Raw genomic sequence first — 8,439 nt, forward strand, 5'->3', positions numbered from 1 at the left:
TAAAGAAAGATTTTAATGATGTATAAAGAATTCTTAAAAATACATTCAATCATATCTTTAATAAGTGTGTAATTTAAATTAATTTTTTCATTTGAAGTTTAATGCCAAAATGTATTAGGCATGTTTTTCTTATAGATATCTTTTGAAAAGTGTCTTGATCCCTATATTATCCATTTTACCTATTTCAAAATATTTCTATAAATAAGACACATATAATTATATTATGAGTTTGTTTTTGAAAATTATATTGCCACTCTATGAAAATTTCTTCTAACTTAAAATATCTTTGCAAATATACACAGTCTTCATTGTACCATAAATTAAACTGCCATACAAGCATATAAGAATTCAAAAGAAGCGAACTCATATAGAGCATCTCCAATGCCATAACTTATTTCAGTTTCATAAATATAAGATGTTTTGCACTTTGCTTGACAAAAATTTCCATTGGAACAAATTATGCAACGTTTCTTATACAAACATCATTGTTTATATGAGCAACAATTGCTTAACAATTAACATTTTTTATCAATAAAAAAATATCTTTACCGGTAAAGAATTACTCCTTCAAAAAGAGAAAATTAAAGAATCACCAAAAATATGAGAGAAAAATACAAGAAATAATAATAAATAATTATTATAAAAAAAAAAGACAGTATAATCAAACGTAAAGCCAGAAGCATGAATTTTCAAAACGTTAAAAAAAAAAAAATCTAAAGCCAAATTTAATAAATCCAGAACCAGAGTCAAACTTTACAACCAATATTAAACACTACAACCACAAGAAAATCAGGGGAAAAATAAATAAAAGTTACGCCGATTTGCGGAAATAATGATGAAGACTGTTAATGTATTATAAACCAGTTCAATTTAATTAAAGTTCTTAGACGAGTTCATATTAACACCTCGGACCACATCAATAACAAAAATAAACTTTTCTCTCACTTAGAAAACAATTACGAATAAAAGGATTTTAATATTTTGTTAAAGAAAAATAATAGTTGAATTCCAAATAAATAAAAACAATGAAAACATAAAAGATTAACGGAACTGAAAATAGAAATCTCAAAAGTAATGGCAAATTTTGTTTTGTTTCGTTTCTGCCATCACGAAGTCATTTGGTCCATAATCTTTGGGCCCGTGTGAGTAGAAGGTTCAGAGGTACTGAAATTGGTATAGATAAAAGATAAAGCCCAAACATATATAAAATAGAAAACTTCGGAAGAACTTTAATCTGTTAGTGGATTCAATATAAAACCTACGGGGTAACAACTTACAAAAATGTTAAGGATGATGATATATACACCTCTCTTTTTTTATATAAGTACACTTCTGTTTTTTTTTTTTTTAAATAATTAAAATTTTTAAATATTTTTAATTTTTAATTTTTAATTTTACACTCACATTTAATTTAGTACATTTTTTTACACATCTTCCCTCATTTTTTCAATTTTTAGATGCATCCCCTTACCTTTCTTTCAACTCTTATTTATTTTAGTAGGTAATTTTAATTATTTTGGTTTTACATATCTCTCCTCCCTCCTCTTTCAGTTTTCTTATCTTTTATCTTCTCTCTTCCTAGTTTTAGTTTTCACACACATGTAAAACGTAGAACTAGTTTTCAATAATATTATAGGTGTGTAGCTTTCTCGATAATAAGTAAGAAATTAGAGGAAAACGAAATAGTACATGTAAAAACTAAAAAAAAAAAAGTAACAAATTAAAAGTTGAAGATATAAAATTATAAAAATAAAAAAATTACAAATATTTTATAAATTTTTTTAAAAAAATAAAGGAGGTGTATTTATGAAAAAAAGGAACTGTATATATCAAGAGCCAAATGTTAATCTTTATCCATGTTAAGGCCCAAAAATGAGAAGCTCGATATGTATCTACATAATAAATATATTAAATATTAATTCTTCCACTTCTCACATTTGTAGAAGAAAAAAAATTCTTTCTTTCCCCCTCTTTCTCTTTCCTTTTAATTAGGGATACCTAATAACTCATTTCCTATCTCAAATTTTAATTATCTAATTGTTGAATTAAAAGTTTTTAATGTATAAATCAGGTTTATAAATTTTTAAATATTTAAAAATCATAAGATATTTAAAATTTTGCAAACTTGATATATGTATTAAAAAAAATTTAACGGTTAATTGTAAATTTGCAAATTTTCAATCATTGATACAATTATCTAATTTGATTTTTAATAAAATTTTGAAATCAATTTAATCTTATTATCAATAATAATGTTTAAAAATTATTATTAAATATATCTTAAATACTTTTATTTTTGTCACCAAAAAAATACTTTTATTTATGAATTATGATTTCTATTAAATATATATACATATATATATATACCTATTATAAATATCTTCATAATATTATTAAATAATTTTATTAATATTAATACACATTAATATTTAATATTAATTAACTTATTTTATTTAATATGTAATTTGTGTTCATAATTAATTTGTCATATTAATATTATAAATTATTAACAAAAATTTACATATTTCAATAAATATATAAACATAATATTATTTATTAATTTTATTAATTTTATATACATATTTTATTTTTATTTTTAAAATTAAATATAAATTATAATTTTACAAAAATTAATATTTAAAAAAAATACCCTGCTCAAAATTCAACTCCTCGAGAACCGAATTCCGACAAGGCTTGTTCATCAGGGATAAGAACAAGGAAGCTCAGAATTTGGCTCTCCAGGATCAAATTTTGAAATGCTACAGTATATAGGTCTAGTTCTGTAAATAAAAGGGGGGGGTCCATTTGGGTAATTTTTTTTTGAAAAATATTATTTTCGTAAAAAATTTCGATGAATGTTGCTGAAAGAAAATGAGTGATTGTGTAGAGATTATGTAAGGAAGGAAAATAGAGAAATCATGGAAGCTTTCAGTCATTTAGGTTGTTAGTTAATTTGAAGATGTTGGATGGTCATAGTGGATCAAAACAAATGAACATATATGGCTAGTGCACTCATAGTGATGAATGTGATGGAAGGAGGTGAGTGTTGCCGGTCAACGTGCAAGTGTTCTTGTGCGTAAGACAGCCCTTGAGCGTGTAATCTCTCATGTGCCTAGGTGCCGATTATGAAGACCCTTTTTGTCAGCCTATAGAGAATGACATGAAAAAGAAGATCATAAACTGTCTCCCCTCCACCCTTTTTGGAGTTGCACGCGTATCCTATGCATTAAATGTGTATCTATCATTTTACATGTTGCAGATCAAAATCTTCTGCATGTATCTCTTTTAAATGATTATTGTTCATAAAATTCAAAGTTAAACTCATTTCATTTTTTTTAATATTTTATTTGTATTAGTTTTATAATTTTTTTCTTGTATATACCTTTTTTATTCTATGGGGAGAGTTATTCCACCTTTGAAGTAAGTATAATCAAAGTCTATGGAGGTTCAAAGGTAAGGAAAGCCATGAATGGTGTGTAAGATGTGTAAATGCTAGAGTATGTACCCTTCCCCGTGAGCGGGTCTTTAGAATGAAGAAAAGACATGGTCTCCTCTAGAAGGATTTTATTTGAAGGAGTGTGTTTGATAGAGTTGTGTAGTGTGTGTGAAAGTGAACGTGAGGTCAAGAGAAAGTTGCGAGTGTTTTTGTATATGCTACAATATGAGTGAAGTTGTGATGATGAGAAGAGGCCTGAAGAACCTCCAACTATGAGCTTGTTTGGGAAGAGTGAAAAACTGTGAGAATAAGTGTGAGTGTCCCTGTTCATCTCCTCCCCCTTTTCCATGGGATTAAGACTAAATCTAAATTTTTTGATGAAAAGTTGTTACTCCTTCATATAGGTGTAATAGGTCGGCTTGTTGATTACTACTAGAAGAGAACTATGACGAGTGACATTAGAAGGGTAGGGTGGCTAGTAGGAAAAATAATGACAAAGACTTTTAATTTTTAATCTTTTTTTTCTTTTTTTAACCCTTTTTTGTTACTATTTTTCTTTTCAAAATTTAACATTTCTATGATGAAATTGGGTTACTACACCCCTTTTCCTTTCTCGTAGTTGAAGGTGTCAACGCCAATAGCCTCAATAAACTTTTTATGAAAAACATCCCATAAAAATCAATGCTCTCTTGCTCTTGTCATGGTCTCTTTGGATGAGACATGACTTCCAATGGTTGAACATCAAATTGGGTAAATTTAGTGAAATCCTTAAATAGAGATGATAGATACAAAATCTATCCACATCATAAATGTTATCCCTAAAGTCAGATCCAGGGATGAACATGCACTATTACAAAATGTATTATCTACATCGGTTCTGCAAGGTAACCTACATCGATTCTAAAACCGATGTAGAATAGGGCGACTTAGAAAAACATATACTTCTACATCAGTTTTAAAACCGATGTAGATTTGTGCAAAATCTACATCGATTTTGCTGACAATCGATGTAGATTTGTGTATAAATCTACATCGGTTGTTAGTAAAACCGATGTAGATTTTAGCACAAATCTACATCGGTTTTACTAACAACCGATGTAGATTACATTTTTTTTATAAAAAAAAACTTCATTTATTTTTTAGATTCTTTCTGATTACCTGTAAAAACATATATATATATATATATATATATATATATATATATATATATATATATATATAAATCTCAAACAGAAATTATATCAAAGAAATAGACATGTAACATGTTAGCATCCACACTAGCTTATCAACATGCATGCCTCCTAATGCAATAAATATAACTAAATATGGAACAAGATTATAAAATTTATAAAATACCCAATAACAACTATATTTCTCTCAACCCTTATATACCTGTTTCTGAAGATTAAGCCAAGTTAGTATTTCTCTTCTTAATTCAAGATGCTCAGCACAAACAGCTTTTGTAGGAACCCTTGGTTTCAAATTGACCTGGGAACACAGTAGAACTAATTAAAAAGGAAGTGGATCAGAGAGTCAATATTGTTCTTGCGTGATTGTGCAACACACATTTTCATAGATATGCTCAAATATGACATATAACAAACATTTCTGCTCGAATAAAATATGTATATATTGTTGGAGAATTTAAGCTTCAGCAAGCCAAAAACAAGCTGATTTTACCCTTAAATAAGCTCAAGTTTACTTTTATGTTAACATAAAATATAACAAGGCTACTCAAGCAGACATGAGTTGAGCTTAAATATAGCACTCTGAAACTGAAAGTACACAGCTCATTTACAGCCCTACTCAAAAAACCAAACACAAATTTAATAGTTAAAAAAAGCATATAAAATCATCAACCCTCCTGAAATGAAGAATGTGAGGGTTTCGTACATCAGCTCTACTAAATACTACCCCTGGCCTTATATAGGACCCTTTTAACCATTTCATAAGAATTAGGGAATTTATATAATTTAGTTAGTGATATAAAGTTTGAAATAATTTGTATTATTTGTCCAGAATTACCCTCTAAATTATTGGGATCCCATTTTCTAATTCCTTTCTACCTAATTAATTAATGCATTTCCACTTTCAACCATTCTCTTATTCTATAAAATGCCAAAGTGAATGAAAGAGGTAGCTCTGACTAGTGATCTTCCCCTATCTTTGTGAGAGTCCAAGAAATTAATTTACTGCAATTATTATTCATAGACTAGAAAAAAATAGATGAGTAATTAAGAACATTTTCTGTTAAATTTTTTTTAATGCAGTAAATAATTTAGAAGGGGTCCTGTCCAGATCTTTCAAGGTGAACATCAGACTTTTTTTGGCCCTCTTCTTATTGGTCCATCGCTTTTTGAGTATAGGACATTCAACATTCATCTGTCTAAGCTTTTTGCACCATAACAGATAACCTCTTTGCTTTCTTCTTGGATAGGTCTCTTGAACCTATCCTTTTTTTTGTGAAAGCTCTTCAATTTTCCTTTATTTTTAATCACGTTCTTAAATTTCTTGGATATGAGAGATATTTCATCATCTGTTGAGTTTTCAAAACCTTCTTCTTAGTTGTTATGCTCAAACTTAACTTTCAAAGCTTTGCCCTTATCCCTTTTCTTACTAGTTTCATCAATTCTTAGAGCAATAGGATCATTAGCTTTCAAATGATTCCTATTGTTAAGATGGACATTATGAACCCTTAAGGCTCTTAGGAGTTTGCCCAGAGTAAGAGTTTTAATGTCATGAGCTTCTGATATGGTAATGGCCTTTGGTTCCCAGATCTTTAGGAGGTTATTCAACTTGAGATTGTTTTGAGCTTTAGAGAACTTTGTTCCCAAGGATTTTAATCCATTGAGAATGGTTTGGAATCTTTCAAATATCTCATCAATGGTTTCGTTCTTCTTCATAGAGAACAAATCATAGTGTCTTTGAAGAGTAGCAACTCGTCTTAACCTTACATTTTCAGTACCTTCATTAGTTACCTTGATGGCTTCCCACATTTCTTTAGTAGTCTTGTAACTGCAAAACTTGTTGTACTCTATTCCTAACAAAGAGAAAACTAAGATGTATCTTGCCTTCGAGTTGAGTTGCAAGATGTAGTTGTCTTCTTGTATTTACTCATTTTCTAGCTTGGTTATAAGAACATCACCACCTATATATGATGATCTTCCAAAAATGGTATTGGGTGGACTTGATGAACATCTCCATCTTGTCTTTCTAATATGGGTAGACTTCCCCATTAAAGGTTGATAGCCTTGTAAGAGAAGTTCCTTCAGGTGGACACTACTCCCCATCTTAGGATTTTTTCCTTTAGCATGGTTAGATGTGTAGCATCGTCAAAAGTTGAGCTTTGATACCAAATTATGGAAAAAAAGAAAGACACTAAAATTGAGGTTGAATAATGTTAATAAAAAACTCAACACTTTTTGAAACAATGAAATAATATAAAAAAAAATCGTCTATTCTAATTCGTCTTATAGTATAATCTAGTAAACGTTTCTCTAAAAAATGTCTAAGGTTGTCAACATTAAAATTGTTACCCTGAGGGACCCAAGATCTTCTTTTGATCTAACATTATGCATTTGATTTATTTTATTATATGTAATTTGAGATTTTTTTGTACAACAAACTTGTTGAAAAAGTTATTTTTATTATAATTACATATCTATTTTATTATGTAGCAATTTGAGATCTTTTGTATAACAAATCAAACCAAATATGTTATAATTTGAGATAAATTTATTATTTAGGTACACTAATTTATATATGAGTCCTTTACATATTGAGAAAGAAATATATCAGAAGAGTTATCCAAATTAAATATGCAATTTTTTCCTTCTTTTTCTTTATTTTGTTTTTTGGTAGATTGGCTTGCCGGAGGGTCATAATGTCCGATCCATTTTCACTTGGCATGTCAGCTTGACTTGACCTACCTTTGGTGGGCCAACAACAAGGCAGGTCTAAACAGGCTAAGTTTGTCCATTTTGTCACCCCTAACTAGTTGAAGTAATCTTGTGTTTACATTTCACAAACGTGTAGCAATGTCATCTATTTTGAAATATTTGAAAACTATAAAGTAAATAAAGTGAGAAAAGAAGAATAAGTAAAATAGAAAAGAGGTAATTTGCCTAAAAGAATAAGTGAACCCAAATGAAGGGTGAAAAAGAATGAGAGTTGGAAGATTTTCTTTTTTAATAAATTAATATTAAGTGGTTTCAAGAAAATTGCATTTTATATAATAACATCATAATACCTTTTATTATCATGTGAAGTTGTACAACTTTAAATAGTATGATTAGCTTTGAGCAGTGTAATGAATTTTAAAAGTCTGATTCATGAATTGGAAAGTGTAATAATACGCATTCATTTTAATTTTTAGAGTAAATGAGCTTCTTAATACTATTAACAACACTAATGTATGTTTTTTTATAGAAAATTTTGTATTATTTAATATTAGAAGTAATTTTTTATTTATGATATTTATATTATACTATGTATCTTTTTTAAGGAATATTTTTTAATAATTTATAATGTTTCGTTGAATAAAAATATATTTGCAACTTATTAATTAATATAATAAAATTTATTATATATACAGTCAACATGATTCTGCATGCAGAGTGTGCAACCATGGATTTTTTTGAATGACCAAACTGATTTAAGAAAAATAATTTAATCAGAAAAAAATAATGTGAACTTATATTAAAATTTTAAGAAAAAGAACATAAATTTTTGTATAATTTAATATTCAAATTGGGATCCTACCACTATGAAATAGTAGAACATAAAATAAAAATGTACCAAACGAATAAAAGAAAGACATAATAAGGAAGTCCAGTGACATTGGCTACGCAAATGAAACAGATCACAGCGCATTCATTGAGCTTTTAGCATGTCATGGTGTTCCCTAACTACCTCCTTGTTAGAAAGCAACCTAGTGCATTATTAAACAATTCCTTTGCTCTTTTCCTTCTTTTGTCCTGGTTTATGTCTCCCAATAAAACCTT

Source organism: Cajanus cajan, chromosome 3, assembly GCF_000230855.2.
Source record: "Cajanus cajan strain Asha chromosome 3, NIPB_CcT2T_4, whole genome shotgun sequence".
NCBI lineage: Eukaryota > Viridiplantae > Streptophyta > Magnoliopsida > Fabales > Fabaceae > Cajanus > Cajanus cajan.